General features: G+C 41.9%; 1 pseudogene; it reads right to left on the reverse strand.

The window, feature by feature from the left end:
- Positions 1-4,839: 4,839 nt before the first annotated feature.
- On the reverse strand, positions 4,840-10,791 carry LOC117618089 (annotated as a pseudogene).
- Between the last annotated feature and the right edge of the window lie 448 nt (positions 10,792-11,239).

Here is an 11,239-nt window from a genome sequence, read left to right on the forward strand (position 1 = left end):
AGTTGTGTTCCTTCCAATTCTTCCACTTCCCTTAACCTTAGCCTTTCATTACAACCTTGTGAAAGACCTAGCTGATCTTTGAGGATGTATTCATGGGTGCTGGTATGTATGTGTGTATCTCTATCCTTAGTATTTGACTCCCTTCATGAGATCTAACCAAATATTGTGCTTCTATTTTCATATACTCACTTATGCTTGTTTGAGAGAATAAAACCATAGGTTCTGAGTGATTGAGTGCTAGATGTGAGAATTAGAGTTGAAGCATGTTCTTCCTTCAAGATTTGAGTATGTTTACTTTGAAGCCGTGTGCCTTTGAGCTATAGCTTCCACTTTACACACTTATTGATCATCTATCTTGGTAACTCTATGGTGTTGGATGCATGATTAAAGTTTTCTTTCATTAGTTGTTTTCAAAGTTAGTTTTCTAACCCTTTGGTGTAGAGAGAAAAAAAAGCGTTTGTGGGTATCGTTTCTGTTAAACCCTCAGGAGACACAACTCTTCCGATTAGGGATGCCGAGAGGTTTAAAGGCTTGTTGCATATGCACATTGCAATCGAGTTACCTACATAAGTGGTTTAGTTAACTTCTTGTTTTGTTTTCAACTTTATTCTCTTTTGTTTTGCTCGAGGACTAGCAAAATCTAGGTCTGGGGGTATTTGATCAGTTCTCAATTGTATATCATTTTGTACCCTTCTTGCTTATGATTTGGTTATGTTATTGAGTCAAACATGTGCTTTTAATCCCTTTTTCTGTTTATCATTCAGTTCATTGGGCCTTAGGTAACAATGGTGTCTTTGGATAAGAAAAGATGCAAAATGGTGCAAAAACGAGCTGACTGGGTTAGCAACTCATTTCGGCCTTAACATCTTCCTCCGAACTTGGATTTGTGATAAGGTTAAGACAGCAAGGGGATGACATTTGATACAATTCATGCATGGTAAGGGCTGAGTGGCACAAGAGGAATATGAGCTTAAAGACAAAACCAATTTGGGCCACACTCCTTGTCAGTCCAGTTTCGTGGGTCATCTTGCAGGCCTCATTGCAGCAACTTAGACAGGGTGGATGAGGAGACATCCTTGATAGAAGTTGTTCCAATGGGTGTCTACTATAACATATCAAAATTTCAGCCCAATTGGATATATCTGGACCCCTCAGCACATCAAAGACTGAACTAAGTCCACAGAAATGTCATGTTGGCTGCCATCACTTTTAATGTGACTACATCCCTAGAGCCATGTGCCAAGCATGGGCAGCCACACATGTATTTGTCAGCTGCAGACAAGCATGGGTAGACAAGCATGGGCAGACAAGCATGGGTAGACAACAAGCATGGGCAGCCAAGCATGGGCAGACAAGCATGGGTCAGCTGGAGCAGTTGGGAGCAGCTAAGAGAGGTGTGCTTCACCAGCCAAAGGGGGGCTCGAAATTCACTCTGTAAAGGGAGAGTTTGCACACTCATTCAAGGGGAGAGTCAGACACACAAATTCACTCCAGCCATCCTACATCAATTCATTCAGCCCAAAATCAAAGGAGGACTCCAGCAAGCCTTCCTTGGATATTCCTACGAATTTGTTCTTCCTCTGCCATCACCAGCCACCCAAACTCATCCCAAATCACCTCTTTAGCTGCCATACTCTAGACATGAGAAAGTTCTTGGGGTAGCATTAGAAGTGGAGAAGCACCTGGAGAAGCCTTGGAAACCACAAGCAACTTCAGAATTGGGTTTTCTCTACTCTTATTGCATTCAATATGTTTTCTCATTTTTGCTCAAGTTTCATTTCCATTATGAGTAGCTAAATTCATAACTAGGGCTATGATGTAACCTAACATGAATATTCTGGGTTTATAAGTTGAAGTTTGAGTTTCAAGTTTGATTCATGATTCATATTCCTATTCTTTATGCTTATCAGTTAATATGCTTGTTTGGATGATTGATCACCATTAGAACTTGTATATTAGCTACCTTGGTTTGAATCAAGAGTAGACACCATGCTTTGATTTGAATTGAACTATGAATAAGAAAAGTATGTATGGACATTCGACAACAGGGATTAGATACATGCTTGGTTGTTTAAATTGTTCTTCTATGCTTAATGGGTTCCTAATGCTTAATTTAGATTAGACAACAAATGATCAAGTTAGGGAATTAGGAACACAAGGTTAGGACCAGACACCATGGCCTAATCATACTTTAGCTAGAATCAATCTTTGAATTCGAATGAGATTTGTCACTTGACTCCTTATAACCTAGAATTGAAATGTTATGGTGAATCAAATGCCCTAGTCCCCCAATCTGTTTTTCAGCCTACACAAGTACTCTTGGAGGAGAAGGCAGACCTGGGGGGATATGTGACGACATAGATGGTGAGCTTGGAGAAGGAGTGGACACAGCAGGGGGTGGTGCAGGGTCAGAAGGAGGCGGGTCAGGGGAAGTGGTCGGGGCAGCGACTGGAGTCGAGAGAAAGGGTTGGGCCTGGAGCGTCAGAGGAGTGAGGTGGGAGGAGATAGAGCCGCAGGAGAGAAAAGTAGGGCCAAAGAGAAGTAGAGGCAGAGCAGTTGACAATGGAGAATTGTCCGGAGCAGGAGTAGTGGAGGCCTTGTGAAAAGGAAAAGAAAGTTCATCAAACAATACATGACAAGATAAAAAGACACGGTGGGAAGAAAGATCTAAGCAATGATAACCTTGATGATTTAAAGAATAACCTAAAAACACACACTTAGAAGACCGAAAATGCAAGTTATTAGAATTATATGGACGTAAGTAAGTCAATCACTCCCTTCCACTTCTCAAAAAATCACATGACTGATCTTACCTTATTCAATTGCTCTTTAGCTGAGAGGCAATTAGATGAACAAGTCCCCTGCTTCCGTGGCCCTGGCTACCAAGTCTATTCTGTTCTCTCTTCGTACATCATTGAGGTCTTGCCCCTACTGTCTTGTACAAAGATGTATTATCTCTCATCAGTTCCATATTATTCAAACTACCCTGACAATCTTTATTTGGAGTGGTCTGAATCAAATTGTGGACAGTGTGAGGCAAAGGGCAAGATGTGTAGATTGAAGAACAATGGCACCAAAAGTGAAATTGAATGTGTGGACTTCAGTAAAGCAGGTATGGCCAACATAAATTTTAGTTTGGTTCACATATGTTTAACTTATTACAGATTCTTAATATTCTGATCTACTAGTCACTTTTTGCTTGCTTACTTGGAAGTTGAGAGCAGAGTAGCAGCATTATTTATTGGCTTTTTATTGCAAAAACGTCCCTGAGGTTGATGAACCTATCAAGTTGTATCCTTGTGTTTGTTTGTTTGTTTTTTTTTTTTCTGTGTTCGTGGTCCTCGAGGTTAACTTGGCTAACATATATTTGAATTGTTACAGATGCTTAATATTCTGCTATACCGGTCACTTATCTGCAGATGCAAATAATACAATGGATTCATGTAATAAGATATTATCATCTGCAATCCACGTTTTGCTTACTTATTTGGAAGTTTAGAGCAAAGTAGCAGCACTGTTTATTTAAAGGATATTTTCCAAGCAATAGCTCATTCTAATTACTTATTTGACATTGAAATTTTTTTTTTTTTTTTTTTTTTTTCAGGTACGAAAAGGAAATGGGTGGCTACAGGTGAGATCTAAACATTCAGTTAGAAGCAATTCCTGAGTTGGAGTAACATGTGTACTTATGCATTCCATCATTACATGTAAACACCCTTGTATATGCAATCAAGAATGATCATATAGTTCTTGATGTTTGTACTTGACCAGCACGTGCCTCATGGTCCAAAACTACATAGAATTTAGAAATGGGGGCGTTTCAATGACCATAACATTGGACCTATTGCTACCACACAATCACTGGCTGCCAGATCCAACATTATGCACCATCTGCGCACATAAACTATTCTGTAACACAATCTTGCTTCAAGTTTTAACCTGACAGTCCTTCACCAGCTTCCATAACATTGTCGTTGTCCTGCTTGCTTCATCATGTGATCCTTGAAGTTTCAAAGTCCCCCAATAATGTGTCTTGCATAAATATTTTTCTTCTAGTATTTTAGAGAGTATCTTGCGTTGGAGATGGAAGCCTAACATATAACAGTTTAAAAAATCTCGGCCCTCCCCGCCGAACCCCAGTTGATTGAGAGATTAATTTTGAGAGGTTGGTGGGGTTGGGATGTTGAATCATCATCAGCGACTACTTTCTAAAATGCCTAGAAAGGCAACCATTGAACCTTTTTTTCAATGAAATAGGGGGGAAGATTTAACTTTGTTTTTTCATTCCTCGTTTTGCAGTTCTCTAGCTTCCATGGCCTCTTCCATTAGAAAGATTTCATCAAGAAGGTCAATTAATAGACACAATTTCAATTGAGTTGACGACCGTCGGAGTCTTTGATGAAAACAGAAGCAACTTGGAAAACACACTGATTCATGTGATCAATTTAAGCTCACATCACTGTGGTTTGGGCATGCACACACTGATTCATGTCTCTTAAAACTTGGAAAACAAAACGTTCTACCTCATTTCTCTGACACTCTCAACACCATTTTCAGCTTTGTACGAAATGAGTCTATTATAAACGTGGTCTACAAATGTGATACGCGCTGTTTCTTTTTTGTTCAAAACGGCAGATTCCATACTAGTTGATCATCACCAAGCTAGTTAACAGAGTCTAGGGTTTCAAAAAGAGAGAGAGAGAGAGAGAGAGAGAGAGAGAGAGAGAGAAAAAAAAAAAAAAAAAACAGAGTCCATACTTATTTGATCATGACTAGCTGAAAAGGTCCATGTTAGCTCCAAGTTAGAACATGCCGGATTTGGAATATTTTGATGATTGCTTATCGGCATCTGTGTGGACACATAAGAGAATTGGGAGGCATCTGTAGGTATTCAACATGCCCTTCAAGCATCTCTATGACTTTTTTCATTGATGGTGACAGGACCCGCCCCGAATTTCCCGAAACCCGAGATGAATCTTGTGGAAATTTTCGACATCACCCCGATGTAGGGCCCACTTCTAAAATTATATCATTTTTCCCAAAAAGAAATAAGGGCACGAGACTTTCTACCGAAATTTCGGCAGAGTCTCCCCTGTAAATTGAACCTTCCCCATATTTCTACCTGCACAAAATTCACAATTTATATCCCAACAGGCAGCACGCACAATATAATTTTATGCAATTCACAAACTCGGCCTTCGCCCTTTAAATAATTCGAAACAGAACCGCCAGCAATACTCTTGAATCAAATTAATGCATTAAACAATGCATATAACATACTCAAATTTATTTAAGAATGCCTACTGTAATCAACATAGAATAACTTTTAAATCAAGCCTCGTTTCCATCCGAATTTCAAGACCAACTACAAATTCTGCGACCCACACTAAAACAACATAAGTAAAGTTTAGCCCCTGACTGCACCTAGGCACTACCCTAGGCTGCCTACGTACTCTTACTGAGGGATCAAGCCACACGTAGTTCTTTTATACAAAATTTCCAAATCCATCAACATATAATCAATTACAGAAATCCCCAACAAAATCTTTTTCAAACATCATTCGTTCCCAGCTCAGTATATTATAGCTTAATTCATCCCTCTAATAACCACATAATCTTCCCATACGCCGGAAATTCCAACGCCACGGATGGGGTCTGTCATCCCCCGGAAAATTCTACCACATGGGTGACCTGACAATCACAATATCTCCCCATACGCCGGAAATTCCAACGCCACGTATGGGGTCTATCTTAACGCCGGAAAATCCTATGCCACGCGAGACCTAACAATCACATAATCTCCCCATACGCTGGAAATTCCAACGTCACATATAGGGTCTGTCCTCACGCCAGATAACCTACGCCACATGGGACCTAATAAATCACAGGGTGGTAGTGCGTATAGCACTTCAAACTAACATACACTCAATTATATAAACTAATAATAGAGGTAATCCCAATTTAGTGATACCAGTCTATAGTAGATTGCAACGTAATTTAATCAGGAAAATAATATTATTTTTAGACCAACGATCATGCACATAAACCTAAATTTCATAAAGATCCTAGAACAATTTAAATATTATTCAACGCTTGTTTTCACACAAATTCCATAAAATGCTGTACCACACAATTAGAACATTATACTTTATTTATAATCAAATAATATTAATCACTGATAAGTAACAACCTTTTAGGAAAATCCTAAATTGATCAATTTCCAATTTAACCTCAAATAACAATTTAGACTCGATAAAAAGGTTATCCTAATACCTTCTGAAGGGTAAAACTACCTCGGAAGACTCATGGTCAACCGAGAGTCAAACTAGCCAAACTTGGTCAAACGGGCCCATGGGGCGTACGACCTCCAAATTCTAATCCGAACGTTCCTATGGGTTCTACAAGGTTCAGGATACATGTCTCGTAAGTTTGGTCCAGATCAGACGGTCGGATCACTCACGATCGCACGATCTGACAGTTATTATAAACGTAAATTTTAAGTTATTAAATCGGAACATCCGGGGCTCCGATGAATGATCCATAAATTCCTACACGATCTTAGGAATGTCTAGATTAACATATTATAAATCTAAGATTATCCAAAGGTTCAAACCTATCGAACCGGGATAACGCACACTATGCGATATTCGTTCGAGACTCAAACGGTATTTAAATTGAAATCCGAGCACACCTACACACTCAAGACAACAAGGGGATCGCATCGGGACAGAATGCCCTTTTTCTACAGTGCCCACGCGCCGGCAGCACATAGATGTCCAAAGCGATTACGCTTCGCAAGAAAATCTCCAAATCACGACTCAAGACTTCTACCCTAGGTGTAACACCCTATTTGGAACCACTTTTGTTCTTGGACCTACCCCAAAAACTGATCGGAAGTGACCGGAATCACGATCCCAAAACTGGCCGAACTCCAATTCGAAAATCGAGTTACCTACGCTAGGAATTGATCGAATCCTACCCAACAGGAAGGTAGAACACGAAAAATAGGTGAAAAAACCATACCTTACATGCCGGAGATGGTGGCCTAAAACAGCTAAAACGACACTGTGAAGTTTTGGGTTAAAATCCCTAGCTTTTCAGCATTTTCCGGTGTCAGCAGCTTGGTGGCTGGGGTGGCGAAGGGGTAGAACGAAGAGAGGAGAGTTGGCCAGTCATTTTGGGACCGGCCCCAGCTCAAGTGGTGGCCGGACGTGGCGTCGCCGGCTCAAAATCTGTTCTGATGAACAGTGCTGGGGGGAGTGGTCGCGCACACAGAGGGGAGAGAGAGAGAGAGAGAGAGAGATCAGATTTATCAAACCCTTTTCGCAATATTTACGATAGTGCCATAAAGTTTCTTTTGATCGTAACTTCCTCGTTACAACCCCAGATCGAGCCTACTACGTGTCTACGAACTCATCTCATCGAGCTCTACGCAACGGTACAATTAAAATTCTCAAATTCATTCCCCGTCAAAAAGTCAACTTTAAACCTAATAAAATATTTTAGGGGCAAAATGGTATTTTCTCTGAATAAATTAGTATTTACTAATTTATTTATGATCGGGTCGTTACGGATGGACGACCACTTGGTTTCAATTGTGTACACCATATGGCTGTTATGACCATCTTTCTTATTATTTTCATTTCATCTTCATTGACATTGTAACACCCCGACCCCAAATTTAACCCTTATTTAAATTATTTATTTATTAAGGGCATTTTGGTCATATTCTTAACCGGATGGAGTTTGGGGTAGTGACTGGTATTTTTGGATAGGTCGTACTGAGACGAGTTCATAGACACGTAGTGGGCTCGAATCGGAGTTGTAACGAGAGAGATATGGTCAAAAGAAACCCAGTGGCACAATCGTAAATATTTCGAAATGGGATTTTTATAAAAATCAGATTTTCCCTCTCTCTCTCTCTCTCTCCCTGCGCGCAGAACAGCCCCCCCTGTTACTGTTCACAGCGGTGGTTTTTGGGCCACCACCGTCGCATCCGGCCACCGCTGGGGGTGGCACCGGTCCCAAAAGAACCGTGCCATCTTCCTCTTCCCATCCCAACCAATCTCAGCCACCGGAACCTCCTGTGCTCGCCGGAAAATGCAAAAATCCGACCGGTTTTAACCCAAATTTCAAGGAGCTCGTTCTCTCTCATTTCTTCTCCAAATTTGACGAGTAAGGTATGGTTTTCCACCTATTTTCCATGCTCTAGCTGATGGTTGGATAGGATTTCGTTAATTTTGAGCCTAGGATAGCTGATCTTCGATTTGAAATTCTGCCGATTTTGGGAGTTTGTTTTCGGCCATTTCCGGCCACTTTTTGGGGTAGGTCCAAGAACAAAAGTGGCTCCAAATAGGGTGTTTTACCTAGGGTAGGAGTTTGGAGTCTCGGTTCCAAGATTTTTCGACGGACCGTAATCGCTGTGGACACCCGGTCTGCCCGCGCGTGTGGCGGCGCGTGGGCGAGGGTGGTGGCGTGTCTCTGGACAGTTTTGAGGTCCTCGTGCCGTCACGAGCGCGTAGGATTTCGCGGATCTCAATTCGGACGTCGTTTGATTATCGAACGGATATCGCCTATCGGGCGTTATCCGGGTTCGATAGGTTGGGACCGCCGGATGGTCCCAAATTTAATATATGTTAATCTGGGTAATTCTAGGATCGTGTAGGAATTCACGGATCGTGAATCGGAGCCCCGGATGTTCCGATTTAATAATTTAAAGATTATATTTTATACTAACAGTTAGGTCGTGCGATCGTGAGCGATCCGACCGTCCGATCCGAACCAAACTTGCAGGACGAATGTCCTATACCTTATAGAACCCATAGGAACTTTCGGATCGGAGTTTGAAATCTCACCTTCCCAGGGGGATTATCGGGTGCTAGACTATTGTTGGGATTTACGCAATATTAGAATTAAAATATAATTATATGGTTGTACAAGGGTACAACAGAGTCTAGAATGTCAGTTGGAGTGCTATATGCACTACCTTAAGTACTTCCCTGGATTTTGGAATCACTACAAGTACCATCAAGTGAAAGCTAGGTCCCATGTGGCGTAGGTTATCCGGCGTGCGGACAGATCCCATACGTGGCGTTGGTTGTACCGGCGTATGGGGAGATTTGTGATATGATGTTCAGGTCTCACGTGACGTAGGTTATCCGGCGTTGAGACAGGCCCCATACGTGGCGTTGGTTGTACCGGCGTATGGGGAGATTGTGAGATACTGTGTTGAGGTCGCACGTGGCGTAAGTTATCCGGCGTGTCGACAGACCCCATACGTGGCGTTGGTTGTACCGGCGTATGGGGAGAGATGTGATATGATGTGCAGGTCTCGCGTGGCGTAGGTTATCCGGCGTTGAGACAGACCCCATACGTGGCGTTGGTTGTACCGGCGTATGGGGAGATATTAGGGTAGTATGGTATGGTCGCACGTGGCGTAGGTTATCCGGCGTTGAGACAGACCCCATACGTGGCGTTGGTTGTACCGGCGTATGGGGAGATATTAGGGTAGTATGGTATGGTCGCACGTGGCGTAGGTTATCCGGCGTGTTGACAGGCCCCATACGTGGCGTTGGTAGTACCGGCGTATGGGGAGATCTCGTGACTTACAGAGAAAACGGATTAAGGTATTGCCTATTTGTGGAATTAGGTTTTACGGGAGAACTACGTGTGGCTTGATCCCTCAAAGAGGGTACGTAGGCAGCCTAAGGTTGTTAGGTGCAGCCGCAGACTAAATGTTAGTCATAATTTATATTTGAATTTATTGTTTCCTTGTTTAAGGCATGAATCGACCTGTTAGCGTGTTTGGTAAATTGTTGAGAAGTGTGGAAAGGCCGAAGGCCATTTATATAAATTGCATGAAATTATATTGTGCATGCTGCCAGTTGGGAATATAAATTGTGTTTTATGCAGGTATACTTTTTGGGAAATGTCCAACTTATAGGGGAGACTCTGCCGAAATTTCGGCAGAAAGTCTCGGTATTTAGTAAGTGGGCCCGGCATCGGGGTGATATCAGGAATTCCAAAGGATTCATCTCGGGTTTTGGGAAAATTCGGGGCGGGTCCTTTCAGACATCACCCATCTCCAAGTCCTTTCCCTCGATATATTGATCGAACACCCAAGAACGGAAGTAAATTTGGCTTGAATGCTCTGCCAAGGCATTCAAAATCTTCCTTCTACTTGCCATCTCCATCAGCAACATTCTAAAAATGTAGACATCAGCTTTTTACAAAACACCTACAAGTTGTAGAACAACTCAGGAGCCATATATCCCAATGTTCCCCTAGTTGACGTCATAGAGACAACGCTGTTATCTGTAGGATATAGTTTTGCTAGCCCAAAGTATTTGGGTTGAAATTCTCGTCAAGAAGAATGTTGTGAGGCTTGATATTGAAATGCAGAATTTGCATGTCACTACCTTCATGCAGATATTCAATCCCTCGAGCCACTTCAAGAGAAATCACATACATTTTATTGCAACTCAAAAGCATACTTCCTTCTTTTGAATAAATATATTTATCAAGCAATCCATTGGGAGTGAAATCGTAGACTAGAGAACGCTTTGATCCCTCCACACAGTAACCAACAAGTTGCACCACATTAACATGGTGAATCCTCCCAATTGTAGCTACCACGTTCATGCAATCTTGCCCGTTAGCTTTAGACTTGCCAAAAATCTTAATTGCTCTAAAACAACCACTGCGCAATTTTCCTTTAAATACAGTGCCACAGCCACCTTCACCCAGTTTGTCCTTGAATCTACCAGTCATCTTCTTAATGTTTCAGTAAGAGTATCGCATCAGAGCCACTTTGTCGTGTGGTACGAGTGTGCCGAGGAGGACGTCCGGCCCCTAAGGGGGTTGGATTGTAACATCCCATATCAACCAACGGAGGGGAGGTGATGTACTTTATATGTACATGTCCGCCTCCGTTTAGCACGAGACCTTTTGGGAGCTAACTGGCTTTGGAGTCATGAGAACTCTGAAGTTAAGCGAGTTAGGGTTAGAGCAATCCCAAGATGGGTGACCCACTAGGAAGTTGCTCGTGAGCTCCCAGAAAGAAACCGTGAGGGCAGAGAGAGGGGCTCGAAGCGGACAATATCGTGCTACGACAGAACCGATCCCGGGATATTACATTTGAATAGGCCTTTTAAATTATACCATGCTTGGAAAATATTGAAAGATTGCCTATCAAGTTATTAAACAAAAATTATCTCAAGAGAAATAAACACAAAATATA

This window comes from Prunus dulcis, chromosome 2 (genome assembly GCF_902201215.1).
Source record: "Prunus dulcis chromosome 2, ALMONDv2, whole genome shotgun sequence".
Lineage (NCBI taxonomy): Eukaryota > Viridiplantae > Streptophyta > Magnoliopsida > Rosales > Rosaceae > Prunus > Prunus dulcis.